General features: G+C 39.2%; 1 long non-coding RNA gene across 1 annotated transcript; it reads left to right on the forward strand.

Moving 5' to 3' along the window:
• The first annotated feature begins 6,410 nt into the window (after nt 1-6,410).
• On the forward strand, nt 6,411-20,183 carry LOC309836193. The gene is made up of 4 exons (XR_014298125.1): nt 6,411-6,510; nt 8,397-8,489; nt 19,661-19,787; nt 20,085-20,183. It is a non-coding gene; the product is annotated as an uncharacterized lncRNA (long non-coding RNA).
• Nucleotides 20,184-21,137: the final 954 nt, after the last annotated feature.

Here is a 21,137-nt window from a genome sequence, read left to right on the forward strand (position 1 = left end):
AATTGAGAAATATTTTTATCGGGTAGCTATTTTGTATTCTGTTACATACTGAGGCATATCAGTTTTTGCCTTTCTACCTGTTATTTTGCTCAAAAGTTGTTTTCCTACTCCTAAATTATAAATGTCTATCTTTGTTTTTCTGTAGAACTTTATGGGAATATTTACAATGCATTTATTTCCATCTGTTTGGAATTTGTTATGCTGTAAAGTGTGATGAATCAAATACTATCTGTAAAATCTGTACTTTGAAGATTTATTAACGTTTTCTTCATGACTAATTATCAACGATTAATGTAAATATTACATGGTTATTTTAAGAGGATGACTAAAATTTTTCTCATAGTTCTTCATCTCTTTTTCTTAATTTTCATACTCCTGTTATATTTTGGGTCATTTGGATTTATTTTTTATTCTCTGATGTGGTCTTTCATAGTTTTAATTTATTTGATTTCTGTATTAGTTACCTATTGTTGTATAGCAAATTACCCCAGAACTTAATGGCTTAAACAACAGTCAACATTTATAATCTCCCACAGTGTCTGTGAGTCAGGAATTTGGGAGCAGCTTAGCTGGCTGTAATCAAGATGTCATTTAGGGCTTCAGTCAACTAAAGGCTGAACTGGGACCAGAATATCTGCTTCCAGGTGTCTCACTCATGTGGCTGGTAAGTTGGTGCTGGTTTTGGGCAAAAGGCCCTAGTTCCAGGAATTGCCTGGCAGTCCAGTGGTTAGGACTCCACACTTTCACTGCCAAGGATTCAGGTTCAATCCCTTGTCAAAAAGAGGCCCCAGTTCTACTCCATGTGGGTCTATCCATAGCACTAAGTGTCTTTATGACATGGTGGCAAATCACCCCTAGAATGAGTGATTCAGGAGCTGCAATGAATTTTATGACCAAGTTTTGATGAAAAAATTAATGGTTGATCTAAGAAAGCAATGGAAAATTTTATTCAAGCCAACCTGAGGATTATAATTGGGGAGACACTCTTTCAGAAAGCTCTGAGGACTGTTCCACCCGTTAGAGGTCAAAGCAGAGTTATGTAATTTTTTTGAGACAAAAGGTTATATGTATTATACGTGTCATTATATCAGATGACATTGACTGCGTACACAATCCAGATTTACACGTACAAAGCAAGTCATCAGTCATGGGTCATCATGCCCCTTATAAGATTGAGAAGGAAGGCTCTCTCCTAAGGAGTTGTGACCCTTTATGAGATAAGAAGGAAGGTTATCTCCTAAGGAGGTCTGGTTAATGCAGATGCACAATTCACAATAAAGGGGAGGGAGGAAGCCCAAAAGGGCAAAGAAAAATTTTGTTTTAAAATTTTTCTTGGCTTGCCATAAAACGTGAATTTTTATTTCATCAGAAGTCATACACTACCATACTTTGTTGGTCACGTAGACCAGTTCTGATTGAGTCAGTATGGGCAGAGACTACACAAGGGTATGAGTACTAGGAGGCAAGTATCATTGAGGGCCATTTGGGAGGCTGACTACCACAGTTTCTTTCAAGTGTTGACCTAAAAATGTACAACATGAGAGTTGTGAGTTTAAGTTTTATTCAGTCTTAACTGGATAGCCCGAGAGACACTCAGTAGCTCTGAGTGAACTCAGAGCTCCCAAGAGGTGTAGAGGAGGAGCCCTGGTATATGTATGATTTTGAGGGGCTAGGATATACATGCAACCAAGCATACATCCTGGTAAAAGATTACTGCTAATCACAAAGAACAGATATCTCACATAAATGATTTCAGTGCTTTTCTATGTATGGGAAGATGCAAGAGTCTGGGGTCATTGAAATGCTTCCTGAGATACGCATCTTAACTGTCGTAAGGGCCTGTTTTGCCAAAGCACTGAGTGTCTCATACTGGTTTTTCATCCTCATTTCTCCTCAGGGTGCACTGTTGGTGGGTGACTGCAATGGGTTGAGACTTAACCCTTGTATAACTGGATGATGAGTGATACTCTTTGTTCCTTTTTTGTTCACACAAGAGTACGTGAATGTCTTGATGCCTCTCCATTCTATCAGATCCACAGCTGCCTTGTCAACCACTTCCCAAGAGATTACCCTGTACACTCTCTTGTGCCAAAATACATATATAGTAACTCTAGCTCTCCTCTTCTATAAACCCTCAGCTACATTCGTGGTTTTGCTATATTCTTTCTCTCCATGATGGGACCTGCCATTATCACATGAATGAAATCAGCTGTGGGGAGGCCATGTCTTGCAGGGAATGTTTATGGAATAAGGAATGGAAGAAACAACAGAGTTGATTCTAACCCTATCTTAGCTACTCCCTCCCTGTATGACCATGACCATGGACGCCTCCCATAACTTTTCTGACATACAATCTCTATAAAGAAGGAAACGAAACTCTGTGGGGTTTTTGGTTTGTATACTTTTGTTGTGTTTTTCTTTTCCATTAATAGCAGTTATTCATAATTAACCCTGTGTTTTACTGTTATTACTGACAACACTATATATGGTTCTCAGATTGCATCTCTCTCGCTGGTAGAAAATTCAAACATAGTTTCAGTATTTTAATATTTTAAATATATATTTATTTGTAAAGAAAGTTTTATAGGTAATACAAATTTGAGTCCTCTAATTATTTGAGAAGGTCTTTAATTTCCCTCAAATTGTCAAGTATTTTACCTAGATCTCTTTTCATCTTTGGCTATTGTCTTTATAGCTTCTGTTGTTATCTTCACATATAAGTCTATTCAGTCTATGATTATATGACCTTATTTCAGAGGACTGTGTTTGTGTTTAAGCAGACTTATGGAGTTGTGCAACTAAACCACCTGGCACCTCTGTCCACTTATACAAGAAACTTAGGTGGTATCCTTGACTCTTACCTCATTACCCTCCCTTCATCCAATCAGATGCCAAAGCCTACTGAGTCTACCTTCTAGATAAATAGTAGTTTTTTTTTTTCCTAGTGAGTAGATTTTATTTGCTCAGTCCTATAGATTGAATGCCCCCCCACCCCTTCCCCAATTCATAAGTTGAAAGCCAGTCCTCAATGTTATGGTATTTGGAGGTGGGGCCTTTGGGAGGTGATTAGGTAACGAGGGTGGAACCCTCATGAATGCAATTTGTGCCCTTCAAAAGGAGGCCCCTAAAGCTCCCCCACCCCTTCCATCATGTGAGGTTACTGTGAGAAGATGGCCGTCTGTGAACCAGGAAGCTGGCCCTTACCACCTACCCAATGAGCCTCTTTCATCTGGATGTTCATCTGTACCCTTTATCATACCCTTTTATACTAAATGGGTAAACGGTAAGTAAACTGTTTTCCTGAGTTCTGTGAGCCACTGTAGGAAATTAATCAAACTTGAGGAGGAGAGTCATGGAACCTCCAATTTATAGCTGATTGGTCAGAAACACAGGTGACAACTGGGGTTTGTGATTGGCAGTCTCATGGGACTGAACCCTTAATCTCTGGGATTTGATGCTATCTCCAGGTAGATAGTGTCAGAATTGAGTTACGTTTCTAGGACACCCAGCTGGTGTTGCAGAATTGCTTGGTGTGTGTGTGGGTGGGGGGCACCCTCACACATCTGTTGTCAGAAGTGTAGTGAAATGTTCTTTGTGAGAAGAAAGGAGACACACAGGAATGTAGGTTTTCTTTTCAACAACCTAACAAAACATGTAAGATGTATTTAAAGCAGGGCTAAGAGGGAAATTTAGAGCACTAAATGCTTACATTAGAAATAAGGAAAGGTCTTAATTAATATTCCAAGTTCGTACATCAAGAAACTAGAAGGGCAAAAATAAACCCAAACCAAGCAGAAAGAAAGAAAGAAAAGAAAGGGTTTTTTTTTGTAGATATAAGATAAACTTTTCCTAAAACTTACATGGAAAGGCACAGGCTGTAAAATAGCTAAACAATATTGACAAAGAATAGTGGGAGAACTCAACCCAATATCAGTGCTTAACTGTATTGCTACAGTAATCAATACACACATAGGTCAATGGAACAGAATAGAGAAACCAGAAGTAAACCCTCACTGTATGCTGAACTTATTTTAACAATTTTATTGAAAATATAAGTCACATACCATGAAGTTCACCTATTCAAAGCATACAATTCAATGGTATTTCAGTATATTCACAGGGTTATGTAACTATCACAATTAAATTTAAAACATTTTCATCACCACAAAAATGAAACCCTCTATCTATTAGTGCTCATTCTTCATCTCCTCCATCATTCCAAAGCAACCACTAATTACTTTCTGAAATTTGCCTATTCTGGATATTTCAGATAAATAGACTCGTACAATATGTAGTCTTTTGTGACTGGCTTCTTTCACATAGTGTGATGTTCAAGGTTCATCCATGTAGTGTGTGTATCAGTACTTCATTACTTTTATTACTTTCGATGGCTGAATAATATGGGCATTTGTGTTGTTTCCACTCTGGCTATTATGAATAGTACTGCTATGAACAATTTGTGTACTAGTTTTTGCATGCATGTATGTTTTTATTTTTCTTAGGTATACACCTAGGACTGAAATTGCTGGTTCATATAGTAACTCTATATCTTTATCTTTTTAAGGAACTTCTGGAATGTTTTTCCAAGGCAGCTGCTTCATTTTAAATTCCCATTAACAATGTATGAGGGGTTCAGTTTCTCCACATCCTCACCAGCGCTTGTTATCTGACTTTTTGATTCTAGCCATCTTAATAGGTGTGAAGTGGTAAGTCATTTTGGTTTTGATTTGCATTTCCCCAAGGACTGATGATGCTGATCATATTTTTATGTGCTTTTGGACCTTTTGTTTATCTTCTTTGGAGAAATGTCTATTCAAATCCTTTGCCCATTTTTAAATTGTGTTAATTGTATTTTTATTAGTTACTTGTTAAGTATTCTTTACATATTCTGGATACAAGTCCTTGTCAGAACTGATTTTTTTTTTTTTTTTTTTTTTTTTTTTTTGCGGTACACGGGCCTCTCACTGCTGTGGCCTCTCCCGTTGCGGAGCACAGACTCTGGACGCGCAGGCTCAGCGGCCATGGCTCACGGACCCAGCCGCTCCGCGGCATGTGGGATCTTCCCGGACCAGGGCACGAACCCGTGTCCCCTGCATCAGCATGCGGACTCTCAACCACTGCGCCACCAGGGAAGCCCCTCCTTTTACTTTTTTATACATAGGAACAGTTTTCCAATTTTGCAATCTTAGTGTAATTGTAACAGCTCTGTTCCTCCTCAGAACAAAACTTAAGAAATATTTCTACAGGTTGCTTCATCATCACACGATTATTTTTATGTTGTATAGTTTCAAACAGATGTAGTTATTTATTTACTTCTCTATTTTTAGCCATATTGTTTATATTCAACATTTTATTACTATATACAGTGTTTCAATAACTTTGTGAATATAACATTTGCATTTTTACATTCCCTCAATATAAAAATTACCAGCTTATTTGCTTTTTGTCATTGGTTACTTTGGTGAGACAAGTTACATTGAAGCTCTGCATCTTATAACAAAATTTCTAAAGAGGTGAGGAATGAATGTGGGTTAGGACTAGAGATAGAAGTTTATGAAGTATTTTCAGACATAGATTGAATAGAAACCAGAGGGTGTAACGAAGAATTAAGAATTGAAAGAATGATGTTTATACTGTTTTACTTTTCTTTATAACGCGTATCAATTCCCAGTATATATTAGTACCTTTTTTTTTCCTATTAAATTTCTCCCATAATAAAATGTCAGCTCCACGGGTGGGGATTTTTGCACGTTCACAGTTGCGTCCCCAGCATCTACAACAGTGCTTGGCACACAGTAGGCGCTCAATAAGTGGCGAATGAAAGGATAGGGAGGACAGAAGAAACAGAGAGCAAAGAAAGAAATCCCGAGCACATTATCTCTTAACTACGCCCGCATCCTCCCGGGGTCCCCCCCTCCAGCGGGCCCCAGCCCTCACACCCAGCCTCAACCAGCTGCGTTTTTCCAGCACCGGGCCTGGAGCCCCACCTGCTGCGCCCGGGCGCGGGCCCGACCACCGCGCATGCGCAACACAGCCGCGTCCGCTATTCGCGGCCGACGCGTGCACCGAGCCTGGACGCCTCCGCGACGCGAGCAAGCTGCACCTGCGCAGTTCGAGCCGGCCAATCCAGGTCCGGGCTGGAGTCGGTGGCGGGGGCGGTGGGTCGGACGGCCTGAGAGGGCGGGGCGAGTGCGAGTTCTGGGTCGCAAGGTCGGGGTGTTTAAGGAGCGTGGCAGAGACGACGCGAAAGGACGAGGCAGGAAGCAGCTGTCTGCCCGGCCCCCCGCGGCGAGCAGTCCCAGGATGCTCCGCGCCGCACCGCGCCTGGCCCCGGACTCCATTTCCCAGCAGCCACTGCGGCTGGCGCCGACAGCCTGCCCGAGCGCTTTGGCCCCTTTGTGAGTCCGCCCGTCGGGCCCGAGATCGAGTCCACGCCCCGGCCGCAGAGCGCTCAGCTCCCAGCCTCCGCGAACGGTGCGGAACGAAGTGCCGACTCTCGGGGAGAAGGCGGTGAGGAGCCCGGGGTGGGTGCGCGCGCCTGGGCAGGCCTGTCGGGCGGGAGCGGGCGTGTGAGGGGGCCTGTGACGGTGGGAGCCTGGGTCCGGTGTGTGTGACCGTGTTTGAACAGAGTGAAGCCGTGTGACAGTGTGTGAGGCTGTGCGGGACCGAGGGAGAATGTGTGACAGTGTCTGAGAATGTGACAGGGAAACCGTGTCACTGTGTGTGAACAGTGTGACCGTGTATGGACCGTGTGTTACAGTGTCACTGTGTGTGTGACCTTGTGTATGGGGCTCTGTGAGACGGTGTGTGAACAGAATTTGAGAATGTGTGTGACAGTTTCTGTAACAGTGAACGTGCAGCTGTGTTCACGTGAGACTGCTTGAGACTGTGTGACCCTAGGAGTGTGTGACAGTATATGGCACCATGTGTCATCATGTCAGTGACTGTGTGACTCACTGCGAGGGGTGGGCAAGCTACAGCTCGGGAGCATGTCCACAGTCTGCCAGGGGAGCTGCCAGCATGAGGGTTTGTGTGGTGGCTGGGAGGCTGTGTGGATGCTTTGGGAGGCCAGTGTGCTCCAGGATTTGGGAGACTTGTAGCGGGAAGACCGAGATTGAGATGAAGGGGAAGAGATGGGGTTTACGGAGAGGAGAGTGGGAGAGGGGAAGAGAGCTGGAGAGGAGGAGAAAGCCTCGGGCCTGGAGAGCAGAAGACTGAGCTGCTGGACCTTAGTCCTCTCTGGCACAGAAGGTCTTTCCGTCCCTCTCCTAGTGAGGAATCGAAGAGAAAAAAGGACGGGGAGACCTACTGTGTGCTACTTATGAAAATAAATGATTGAATGATATTTATTGCACACAAAGGATGACCAGGTACTGCGCTAAATGCTTGAAGTGGATCATCTTATGACCCTCCCAACCGTTGATAGAGAGTAGGTACTACTCTGTTGATGAGGAAATTGAGGTTTGGAATAGAGGCTGCAGAGCCAGTTGAGTGGTGGATCGGATGTTTGAGCATTCTGATCCACAAACCTAGTTGTTCTTACCACTAAGTTATGCTGCTTCTGAGATAATTTCTTTACTCTCCAAGGCAGTGAAGTTTAGTGGAAAATAATTAATGATTAAGGGGTTGCAGTGACTTTCTGCATATCCCTCCCCGCAGCCCCTTCTGAGGAAATTTCTTAGAAAAGTTGAGAGATTGGTTTTCAGGTGCATTTTATTATAAGCCAGGACCAGAAGCAATATGTTCTTTTTGGTCCAGTGTCTTCCAGACCACATGATCCCTCTGATGCCTACTCTGTGTAAAGATGCTTTCTCTGAGGCATTCACTTTGTAGTTTTATCTCTCATCTTTGTAGAAAGGGTGGGGACACATTTCCTTTCAACGTCATCATCTGGTGGAAAGACTAACGAGTCAGACCTGGATTCCAGTTGGGCTCAATTACTTAATTACCATGAGGCGTTGGATGATTTCACTGATGAATAGCCTTCATGTGTGAAGGGGGAAATTATCCGTATTTGGCAGTGCCATTCTGAAGGATAAATACTGTTACTTCTTATAAATATAAACGAGGTATCTTAAGCACAGAAAGTTTATGTTGCATGTTGAGATCTAAAGCACGTGGGAGATTTAAGTGGAGTATAATCTATAAAAATATTGAATCACTATGTTGAACACCTGAAACTAATATAACACTATAAATCAACTATACTTCAAAAAATAAAGCACATAGGTGCAAGAATTATAAATTTAGATAGGAATGACCAATGCAGTGACACCTCGTATCTACTTCTGTGGTTGGGGAGAAGTGCACAGAGAAGGAAAGGAGAGTATCTAGGCTGGTGATGCTGGGAGCTGAGGGCAGGCCCAGCATTTCATGTTTTCTTTCTCCCTCTCCAGCTCTGTTTTCTCTGGACACTGCCCTTCTCCCAAAGAGAAGCCAGAAGGAGGAGGACAGAAGGGCTGTCCTAAATTCTTAAAGCCATGCCTGAGGTAAGGAAGCTTTTCTACTCTCTTCTCTGAAATGCCTTGTTTTTCAGATTTTATATGAACATTTTGCTTTTCTTCTGAAATTTCCCATTCTAAAATTCCATTCATTCAGTGACCTGGTCCTCATGTTCTCCAGTCTAGTAAAAGGAGGTCCCCCAAAACCCACTGAGCCTCCTTTTTTTTTTCTCAGCCAGAATTTTCATCTTCATTCAAGAAACAGTTTAGCACTTCCTGTGGGTTAGGTGTTCTGTTGGGAGGTCTCAAGAGGCAAAAATACACTCCTTGGTGGAATCTGAAAGTCTTCCCTGTAGGGAAGTGAAGTGATTCACTGAGGTCAAGGTGGGTGTTCAGATGTGACCAACAGTTTAGAGCTTTTCCACAGACCTGGGTTTGAAAAGTAGACAGGGACTACTTGGGGAAGTCTTAGTTGTAGTATTGACACATGACAGGGTTGCTTGCTCAAGGTGATTTTGAGGAGTGGGATTTGTTGTGTCTTGAGTATTAAAGTGTGGGTCAGCTAGGGCAGGAGTGTTTTTCAGGCATTCTGTAGGCACTGAAGAGTAGGATTCCATGGGGGTAATGAGGTCCTGTTCTAGGGATATCCTGACTTAGTAGCTGGTTACAGCTAAAATATTCTAGATCATGCAGTAAAGATTAGAGGAGTTAATATGGAAAAATAGCAGGGAATTTTTTGAAAAAGGAGAATAGTAGGGAGTATTGAATCTACATAAAAGAATGGCTAAATACATCTGTAATAACAAATCATAAATAGTAAATAACAAAAATAGTATAGAATGAGAGCCAGAAGAAATAAATGAAAAAATCAGCATATAATATCCAGAAACAAATGCAAATATAAATAAGAATAGAAAATATTCATTCACTGAACATATAGTTATTAAAGACTTACTGTATATTAACTGCTGGCAATACTGTGGTGAAAAAAATACTGTCTTCATGGAATTCAATGTCTATTAGTTTGTTTATTACATAATAACGTTATGATGTTATTTTAAATCCGTGGAGAAGAGCTGGAGTATTCATTTAGAAAAAAATTTTCTTCCTCATACTTTGAGGTTAAATACATTTTGTAGGTTAAACATAAAAAATAAAACCATACAAAATACTATATCTTTTTATTTTCTTACATCTTGAGAAGATGACTCAGAAGCAGAAATCACCTAGAGAAGCACTGTGATGATTGATGATAAAAGTGCTCTATGTTTGCACTGCCCAATACAGTAGCAACTAGCCACATGTGGCTGTGGAGCACTTGTATGTACTAGTGTGACTGAAGAACTGAATTTTTAAATGTTAATTGATTTAGATTTAAATAACCACATGTGGCTAGTAGCTAGTGTATTAGACAGCAAAGATGTAGGTTCATAAAATGATAAAGCCAGGAAGAAAATTACGGGTGATCTTGTCTAAGACACTTGTTTTACAAATGAGGAAAAAGCCAAGGAAGGAAAGTGGTGTATACACATCACTAGTTAGTGACTGTCAGATGTAGGAAGTTGTACTATATATTGAGGGTCAGTAACACACATGATGGTGAGAGATTTAAAGAGGGTGGTAGAAAATAATGAAGGACTCTAGGGAGCAGTGTGCTCAGTGTGATGGAACACATTATTTCACTCCTTTGCCCAGAAACTTTGTTCGCTTCCCATTTTACTTGGAATGAAGTCCAGTTTCCTTACCTGGGCCTATAAGGTCCTACATGATCCAGCTCCTGGCTACCCCAGACCTCATTTTCCACAAGTCTTTACTGCTCTCTGTTCCAGTCACACTGGTCAACTTGCTGTTCCTCAAATGTTCCAAGCTACCTTCTATTTCTAAACCTTTGCGTTTGCTCCTCCCTCTTCTGTAATTCTTCCCTAGATGATGACATGGCTGGCTCTCCCACTTTATGTATTGACAGATTTTTGTTCAAAAATCACCTCTTTGTTAAGTTTTACATTACTTTTTTTAAAAATAAATTTATTTTTATTTATTTATTTTTGGCTGTGTTGGGTCTTCATTGCTGCGTGCGGGCTTTCTCTAGTTGTGGCGAGCGGGGGCTACTCTTCGTTGCGGTGCACGGGCTTCTCATTGTGGTGGCTTCTCTTGTTGGGAGCACGGGCTCTAGGTGCGTGGGCTTCAGTAGTTGTGGCATGCAGGCTAAGTAGTTGTGGCTTGTGGGCTCTAGAGCGCAGGCTGAGTAGTTGTGGCACACAGGCTGAGTTGCTCCACGGCATGTGGGATCTTCCTGAACCAGGGCTTGAACCTGTGTCCCCTGCATTGGCAGGCGGATTCTTAACCACTGCGCCACCAGGGAAGCCCTACATTACTTTATCTTACTTTATCTTACACAAACGCTCCTGTAACTTTCAGTTACCTTACCTTGTTTTTTGTCATAGTATTTAATAGTACATGACACTGTATGACCATATGGGGTTTTTTTGTTTTTTTAAATTGGGGTATAGTTGCTTTACAATGTTGTGTTAGTTTCTCCTATACAGCAAAGTGAATCAGCTATACGTATACATATATCCCCTCTTTTTTGGATTTCCTTCCCATTTAGGTAGCCACAGAGCACTGAGTAGAGGTCCCTGTGCTATACAGCAGGTTCTCACTAGTTATCTATTTTATACATGTTAGTGTATATATGTGTATGACCTTATGTTTAGTGTCTTTCTCCTCTGTTAGAATATTAACTCCACAAAGGGAGGGGCTGTATTCTCTTCACCTTTGTATTCCCAACTCTTAGAACAAAATAGGTAGTAGTCATTAGTAAATATTTGCCAAATTAATATATGAATCAACAAAGGAATGAATTTGTGAGACCAGGGCAGCAAGAGCCAGCAGGCAACCTCTTTTTTCCTGCCACTGAATTGGTAATGGCAGAAGGAGAAGGCAGAGGATATGATGTGTAGAACAGACAAAGCCCATCAGCCCAAATGCTCTTTCTGGGATGCCACCCCAGACCTCCTGAATCACAGTGCCTTGTGGTGCTCTAAAGATTATATTTAAAGTATGCCTCTTATAAACAGTATATAGTCTTTCTTTTTTTTTCTCTCCCCTGCACTCACAGCCAGGCACTCGGCCCAGTGTGCCTCCCAATTCCCTATGCCTCTCATGATCCCTTGTGCCTCCCCCCAAAAAAGGTTGGCTGGTTTTTAAAAATCCAGTCTGATAATCTTGGTCTTTTTAAATAAGCGTTTAGTACATTTTCATTTAATGTATTATTAATATATTTGTGTTTAAGTATACCATGCTGCTATTTATTTTCTACTTATCCCATCTGTTCTTTCTTCCTTTATTTCTCCTTTTTTGCCTTCTTTTGGATAAATCAGTTTTTTTCCTAGTTATCTTAATTATACATTACTTTTATTATTCTTTTAGTGGCCACTCTAGGATATGTACCATTGCTTCTTATGTAATGATCTTCTTTCTTCTTTCTGTAATTTTCCTTCTAAATAATTAGTATTCTTGCCACTTTCTGAATAAGGTAAGTCCCCTATTATTAGTAGATATAATATTTTGGGGGACTTACCTTATTGAATTTATAGTTTGGGGGCTCTTAGTTTCTTCCTGTGTTTTGATGCTTCCATTTTCCTTTTATTTCCATTTCCTTCCATTTTCTTTCTATGTGAAGAACCTTTATTAATATTTCTTTGACTACCGGTCAACACTTTACTCCCAGCCTGAATTATTTTTTCATTAGGTCCTATTCTGACTGAGTCAAAATAGTGTAAACTCTTTTCTGATGTTAAGTAAGTTTGGGAGATCCTAGTCTCAATGGAGAGAAAAACTTTTAGGAATATATTTTGAGAAAATAATAGAGACATTTATAGCATCATAGTGAGAAATTAAGATTCATATAACTGAAAATAAGCAAGGGGATAGTAAATAAGATATCACATATTTACATCATGTAATATTATCTAACAAGTGATGTTATAAGAAAATGAATATGTATAGATAATCATAGACATGTCTGTATAAGGAAACATTTGAACAAATATATACTAACTAAATTTTGATTGTTTCTAGGTCAGGTGCCATGGTAGGTAGGTGCTGAGGGTTGAGGACTTCCAGTTTTTTACCTTAGAAAGGGAAAAAAATTCACTGAGGGTAGAAATACCAGACATTTTTGTTTTTGTTCTCTTAAGCCATCACCATATTTTATAAATTTTATTTATTACTTTTTATTGACATAAAAATTGACATATTTTTTATTGACATTGATTTACAATGTTGTGTTAATTACTGCTGTACAGCAGTGATGAGTTATACATATATACATTCTTTATCTTCTTTTCCATTATGGTTTATCACAGGATATTGAATATAGTTCTCTGTGCTATACAGTAAGACTTTGTTGTTTATCCATTCTATATATAAAAGCTTAGATCTGCTAACCCCAACCTCCCACTTCATCCCTCCCCCAACTTCCTCCCCCTTGGCAACCCTCAGTCTGTTCTCTATGTCTGTGATTCTGTTTCTGTTTCATAGGTAGGTTCATTTGTGTCATATTTTAGATTTCACATATAAGTGATATTATATGGTATCTGTCTTTTTCTTTCTGAGTTACTTAGTATGATAATCTCTGCTTGCATACATGTTGCTGCAAATGACATTATTTCATTCTTTTTTATGGCTGAGTAGTATTTCAGTGTATATATGTACCACATCTTTATCCATTCATCTGTTGATGGACATTTAGGTTGTTTCCATGTCTTGGCTATTGTGAATACTGCTGCTGTGAACATAGGGGTGCATGTATCTTTTTGAATAATAGTTTTGTCTAGATATATGCCCAGTAGTGGGACTGCTGGATCATATGGTAATTCTATTTTTAGTTTTCTGAGGAACCTCCATAGTGTTCTCCATAGTGGCTGCACCAACTTACATTCCCACCAACAGTGTAGGAAGTTTCCCTTTTCTCCACACCCTCTCCAGCATTTGTTTTGTAGATATTTTAATGATGGCTATTCTGACTGGTGTGAGGTGGTACCTCATTGTAGTTTTGATTTGCATTTCTCTAATAATTAGCGATGTTAAGCATCTTTTCATGTGCCTACTAGCCATCTGTATTTCTTCTTTGGAGAAATGTCTAGGTCTTCTGCCCATTCTTCTGTTGGGTTATTTGTTTTTTTGGGTTGTATGAGCTGTGTGTATAATTTGGAAATCAAGCCCTTGTTGCTCGCATCATTTGCAAATATTTTCTCCCATCCTGTAGGTTGTCTTTCCGTTTTGTTTATGGTTTCCTTTGTTGTGTAAAAGCCTGTAGGTTTGATTAGATCCCATTTGTTTATTTTTGTTTTTATTTCTATTGCCATGGGACACTGACCTAAGAAAACATTGGTACAATTTATGTCAGAGATTGTTTTGCCTGTGTTATCTTCTAAGAGTTTTATGGTGTCATGTCTTATGTTTAAGTCTTTAAGCCATTTTGAGTTTATTTTTGTGTGTGATGGGAGGGTGTGTTCTAACTTCATTGATTTACATGCAGCTGTCCAGATTTCCCAACACCACTTGTTGAAGAGAATGTCTTTTTCCCATTGTATATTCTTGCCTCCTCTGACAAAGATTAATTGACCATAGGTGTGTGGGTTTATTTCTGGGCTCTCTTCCATTCCATTCATCCATATGTCTGTTTTACTGCCAGTACCACACTGTTTTGATTACTCTAGCTTTCTAATATTGTCTGAACTCTGGGAGAGTTATGCCTTCTACTTTGTTCTTTTTCTTCAGGATTGCTTTGGCAATTCTGGGTCTTTTATGGTTCCGCATGAATTTTAGGATTATTTTTTCTAGTTCTGTGAAAAATGTCATGGGTAATTTGATAGGGATCACATTAAATCTGTAGATTGCTTTGGGTAGTATGACCATTTTAACAACATTAATTCTTCCAGTCCAAAAGCATGAGATATCTTTCCATTTCTTTGAATCATCTCAGTTTCCTTCATCAGTGTTTTATAGTTCTCAGTGTATAAGTTTCATCTGCTTGGTGAGGTTTATTCCAAAGTAATTTATGTTTTGAGTTGCAATTTTAAAAGATTTTTTTTTACATTCCCTTTCTCATATTTCATTGTTGGTATAAAGAAATGCAACCGATTTCTGTACATTAATGTTGTATCTTGCCACCTTGCCGAATTCGCTTATCTGTTCTAGTAGTTTATGTGTGGACTGTTTAGGGTTTTCTATATGTAGTATCATATCATTTGCATATAATGACAATTTTACCTCTTCCCTACCAATCTGGATATCTTTTTTTAAAAATTTTATTTATTTTTATTTTTGGCTGCACTGCATCTTTGTTGCTGTGCGCTGGCTTTCTCTAGTTGTGGCGAGCGGGGGCTTTGTTGTTGTGCGCGGGCTTCTCATTGTGGGGGCTTCTCTTGTGGAGCACAGGCTCTAGGTGCACAGGCTTCAGTGTTTGTAGCACGCAGGCTCAGTAGTCGTGGCTGGCGGGCTCTAGAGTGCAGGCTCAGTAGTGGTGGTGCACAAGCTCACCTGCTTTGCAGCATGTGGGATCTTCCCCGACCAGAGCTCGAACCCATGTCCCCTGCATTGGCAGGCGGATTCTTAACCACTGTGCCACCAGGGGAGCCCTAATCTGGGTATCTTTTATCTCTTTTTCTTATCTGATTGCTGCAGCTAGGACTTCCAATAGTGTTGAATAGAAGAGGTGAGAGTGGGCATCCTTGTCTTGTTCCAGATTTTAGCAGGAATGCTTTCAGCTTTTCACTGTTGAGTATTATATTGGCTGTGGATTTGTCATAAAGAGCTTTTATTATCTTGAGGTATTTTCCCTCTATACCCGTTTTGATAAGAGTTTTTATCATGAATGGATGTTGAATTTGTCAAATGCCTTTTCTACATCTATTCAGAAGACCATGTGGGTTTTGGCTTTTCTTTTATAATTGTTTGTAGTATTCCCTTATGGTTTTTTGTATTTCTGTGGTGTCAGTTGTTATGTTTCCTTTTTCATTTCTTATTTTGTTTAATGAAATAAGTTCTCTCTTCCTCCTTGAAGAGCTTGGTTGAGAGGTTTGTCAATGTTGTTTATCCTTTCAGAGAACCAGCTCTTAGTTTTATTGATTTTTTCTATTTTTTAAATGTCTTTTATTTATTTCCTCTCTGATCTTTATTGTTTCATTCTTTCTGCTGACTTTAGGTTTTGTTTGTTCTTCTTTTTCTAGTTCTTTGTGGTAGGTTAGGTTGTTTGAGATTTTTCTTGTTTTTTGAGGAAAGCCTGTATTGCTATGAACTTCTAAGAACTGCTTTTGTTGCATTCCATAGATTTTGTATGGTTGTGTTTTCATTGTCATTTGTCTCAAGGTATTTTTAAATCTCCTCTTTGATTTCCTCATTGACCCATTGGATTTATAGTACCATGTTGTTTAGTCTCCATGTAATCCTTTTTTTCTCATTTATTTTTCTGTGGTTAATTTCTAGTTCCATGCTGTTGTGGTCAGAAAAGATGCTTGAGATAATTTCTATACTCTTAAGTTTGTTGAGGCTTGTTTTATGCCCTAGTATGTGGTCAGTTCTAGAGAATGTTCCATGTGCACTTGAAAAGAATGTGTATTCTGGTATTTTTGGATGTAACGTACTGAAAATATCAATTAAGTCTAACTGTTCTGTTGTATCATTTAGTATCTCTTGTCTTATTGATTCTCTATCTGGAAGATCTGTCCATTGATGTGAATGGGGTGTTAAAATATCCTATTATTATTGTAGTCTTCTCAATTTCTGCCTTTATTTCTTTTTCTTTTTTATAAATTTATTTATTTATTTATTATTTATTAGCTGCTTTGTGTCTTCGTTGCTGCACATGGGCTTTCTCTAGTTGTGGCGAGTAGGAACAGGGGTTACTCTTTGTTGCGGAGCATGGGCTCTTGGCAGACAGACTTCCATAATTGTGGTGCATGGGCTCAGTAGTCGTGGCTCTCAAGTTCTAGAGTGCAGGCTCAGTAGTTGTGGTGCATGGGCTTAGTTGCTCCATGGCATGTGGGATCTTCCTGGAACAGGGCTCAAACCCATGTCCCCTGCATTGGCAGGTGGATTCTTAACCACTGCACCATCAGGGAAGTCCCTCTCCCTATATTTCTGTTAGTATTTGTTTTACGTACATGGGTGTTCCTATATTAGGTGCATATATGTTGACGTAAAATCCTCTTGTATTGATCCTTTTTTCATTATATAGTATTCTTCTTTATCTTTATGGCTTTTGTCTTAAAGTCTATTTTATCTGATATGAGTATTGCAACCCCACTTTCTTGTCATTTCCTTTTGCATGAAATATCTTTTTCCATCCCCTCACTTTCAATCTCTATGTATCCTTTGCCCTAAAGTGGGTCTCTTGTAGGCAGCATATTGTAGGCTCTTTGTTTTTTTTTTTTCCAATCTGCCACTCTGTGTCTTTTGATTGGAGGATTTAGTCCATTGACAGTTACGGTAATTACTGATATTTATTTATGTATTTACTGATAGATATGTATTTATTGAAAACCTTGTTTTCCTGTTGATTTTATATTTCTTCTTTGTCCCTTATTTTTCCTTTTGTGGTTTCATGATTTTCTTTGGTATTATACTTATGTTCTCTTCTTTTTGGTTTTTGTGAATCTACTGTATGTTTTTGATTTGTGGGTACCCTATTTTTCAAGAATGTTAACCCCTTCCTATATCTACTTGCCTTAGACTGGTAGTTATATAGGCTGAAACACATTCATTCTAGGAAAGAAAAAGAATCTACACTTTTTTACTCTCCTCCCCCACATTTTATGATTTTGATGTCCTGTTTTACATCTTGTTCATCCTTTTGCTGTTCATTGTGGTTACCATCATTTTCACACAAATTTTTGGATTTTTTTTTTTTGTCTGTGTCCTGGCTTTAAATTTAATGTAAATTTAAGTAATTTACTTTCCAATTGTGATGTTTTTTTCTTTCCTATAGATTCTTCTTTTCTATTTAGAGAAGACCTTTCAATGTTTCCTTTAGGATAGATTTAGTATTTTAGTTTTTGTGAGTCTGAGAAATTCTTTATCTCTCTTTCTATTTTAAATGATAATCTTGCTAGGTAGAGTATCCTAGGTTGTATATTTTTCCCTTTCAGGACTTTGAATATATCTTGCCACTCCCTTCTGGCCTGCAGCATTTCTGTAGAGAAATCACCTGGTAGCCTTATGGGGGTTTCCTTGTAATGAACTCTTTGTTTTCCTCTTGCTGCCTTTAGAATTCTCTCTTTAACTTTTGCTCTTTTTATTGTAATATGTCTTGGTGTAGGTCTGTTTTGGTTTATCTTACTTGGGACCCTCTGTGCTTCCTGTACCTGGATATGTGTTTCCTTCTTTAGGTTTGGGAATTTTTTTTTTTTTTTTTTTTTTTTTTTGTGGTACTCGGGCCTCTCACTATTGTGGCCTCTCCCATTGTGGAGCACAGGTTCTGGACGCGCAGGCTCAGCGGCCATGGCTCACAGGCCTAGCCACTCTGCAGCATGTGGGATATTCCCGGACCAGGGCACGAACCTGTGTCCCCTGCATCGGTAGGCAGACTCTCAACAACTGCACCACCAGGGAAGCCCCATTGGGAATTTTTCAGACATAATTTTTTCAAATACATTTTTGATCCCCTTTTTCTTCTCCTTCTGGAATCCCCATTATGTGTAGATTGGCATGGTTTATATTATCCCATAGGTCTCTTATATTGCTTTCATTTTTTTTATTTGGCTTTCTGTCTGCTGTCCTTGTTGGGTGATTTCCATTATTCTATGTTCCAGGTCACTTATTCATTCTTCTGCATCGTTCATTCTGCTATTCATTGCCCTTAGCTTTCATCTCTGCAGATGAGTTTTCTGATTTTTTGTGGTTCCTCTGTATAGTTTCTAGTTCCCTTTTACAGTACTCTGCATTTCTGTCAATAGCTTTTCTTACTCCTCCAGTATTTTCATTATCTCCTTTTTGAAATCAGTGTCTATTAGAATGAAGAGGTCTGTTTCACTGTTTGTTCTTTCAGGGGAATGCTCTTGGTCTTTTAACTGGGAGTGGTTCCTCTGCTGTTTACCAACCAGTGTGGAAGGATTTCAATATTTGACAAGTCAGTTCAGCTGTTTAGGTCATCTACATATCAGCTCAGCTTACGAGTAGATTTTGCTCCGTGACATGCCAAACCTGTGAAGCATATACCAAATCAGTCAGCAAGCCTTGATAAGTCTGAAGCGGATTTACCACATTAGGAAGAATGCCCATTTTCAATTTCTAGGGAGCAGACTAGGTCATCTTCCATGCTATCAAGATCCTTAATGTAACATACAGTGGTATTTAAAGAGCTATGTTTTAACATTTAAAAAACTCTTGCTCATTAGATGTGCACAATTGGGTATGTTCCTCTAGTGAGAGTTGTAGGTATTTTTTGATGGCACTTCATTATCACATTTGAAATGTTCATTCTTTAACTTAATCAGTAGTACTTAAAATTACTATTATTTTGTCTTTTAGGTAGCATGATAAGTTACCAGCTGTCTTTGAAACTTAGTGATGTTGTCAGAGCTGTTATGTAATCTTTTGTTGTCCCTGATTGTTCTCCGTAATGCATATATTGTTTGTTATATTTTTGCAAAATCACCATAAAACTTTACTGTTTTTATTATATCTGTATTTAATTTTAGAAAACCAGTTATAAGCATCAAATATATTTTAATATATACCTTATTGATATAGCTGGAACATTGACCATTCCATTGTAGAATTTGGGAAAATGCTGGTTTAGACCATGTACGTCCTGTAAGGCATAACTCATGTTTCTGCCTCCTCTTTGAAGCCTTTTTCACTGCCCCAGTCTATCCTTATTTTCCATATTGAGAAATGCTCTAGCATTTAGTATGAATAACATTTTACACTTGATTGTTTACAGTGTTCTGTTAGTGCCAATTTCTGTGTGTATCTTTTCTCCATCAGTAGAGACTCTGAAATTGTATACTTTCCATGACAGAATAGCAACACTAAGCACAGAGAAGTTGTCTAGCAATTACTTGACATGTGTTGCTCAGAACTCAAGATACTGACAGAAAATTTCACTACCTATAGTATTTCTCTCCAGAAGTATAGACAATTTAATTTTTTAAACTATGCTCATGCGAGGGTAAGAACACTAGTTGAGCAAGAATATGTTTATGTCATTTCAGGATTTGGTGACATTTGGGGATGTGGCTGTAGATTTCTCTCAAGAGGAGTGGGAATGGCTGAACCCTGCTCAGAGGAATTTGTACAGGAAAGTGATGTTGCAGAACTATAGGAGCCTGGTATCACTGGGTAAGGAGGTCTCCCTGTAATTCAGAATCTGCACGTAGGGCTGCTTTCCAATGTAATATTTGGGAAACCTCTGATATAGTTCGCTAAGTTTCTGATTTTTGTGCTCCCCCAGATAAATATAGTTTTGTAGAATTGGCAGCTTCATTAGACTGTCCATACAACTTCATCTTCCCCATTCTTCAGAATACTTCATCTCTTCCTCAGCTCCCTTCTATAATGGCCTCACCTTCCTGATGACCAAGCAACTTGATCTGATCTATGGGCCTGGCTAATTCCCCTTTTATTTCTTGTAAGCAGGAGTTTCAGTTTCTAAGCCAGATGTGATCTCATTATTGGAGCAAGGAAAAGAGCCCTGGATGGTGAAGAAGGAGGGGACAAGAGGAGCATGCCCTGGTGAGTGAGAGAGAACTAGGCAGGCAGAGGCCATTGCAAGGAAAAGCTCAGCTATTCTGGAAAGTTCCAGCTCATAATTGATGTTTCCTGGGTAGCCTGAAAAGGCTCAAGGCCTGGAAAGAAACACTGTGGTGTGTCTAGCGTGAGTTCCCCAACCTAACTCTCCTCACACATTGTGTGTATATTTTCTCTCACACATAACTGTCTTCTCTGATAACATTTTCTTATTCTCTGGATGCAGATGTCACAGTTATCTCCTTGTCCTTGCTTTTTAGTTTTACACACATTGCTCCATTCTATGTTTAAAAATCCAGACAGAGCAATGCATATTTTTTCCTCTTTGGTCACTCATTCCTTTCAGATTGAAGGATTGATTCATTTACTTATTCACTTGATTCACTGAATTTCTACTTTCATAAAATCATTCTGCTCAATTTTTAGGATTATTCAGAGGTTTATAAACCATCAAAGAAAAGATAAAGCATTTCCAGTTGTATTTTCAAGTCTGGGTAACTGGAAAGTGATAGCATTTAATAGAAACAAGTCAGAAGAAAGAACAGGTTGATAGAGGAAAAGATGAATTTGGCTTGGGACAGTAAGAGACTTATTTTTAAGAGATGGGGAGATTGCCAAGGGAAGATATGCAATGTATGATTGGAGGGAGATGGAGGCTAAGAAGAAAAAGTCTGATTTAGAGATGTTAGTGTGAAGGAATGAGGTCATAGTCTTCAAGTTTGAGAGAAAAGTCCTGGTACTTGGGCCTTTGTGGGGAAGTGGACCTTTGACAACTTTCTCAATGTCCTCTCTGGTAAATAACGTCCCTATAGTTTCTTCCTTGGGTTAAATTATATAAATTTAAATTTTTCTAGTTAGTTACCCTTTTCATTTAGGTTACAGATTTATTTCTATGAACCTGAGCATAATAATCGCTTATAATTGTTTTTCTTTTATATCTGG

Source organism: Grampus griseus (genome assembly GCF_964374135.1).
Source record: "Grampus griseus genome assembly, chromosome: 19".
Lineage (NCBI taxonomy): Eukaryota > Metazoa > Chordata > Mammalia > Artiodactyla > Delphinidae > Grampus > Grampus griseus.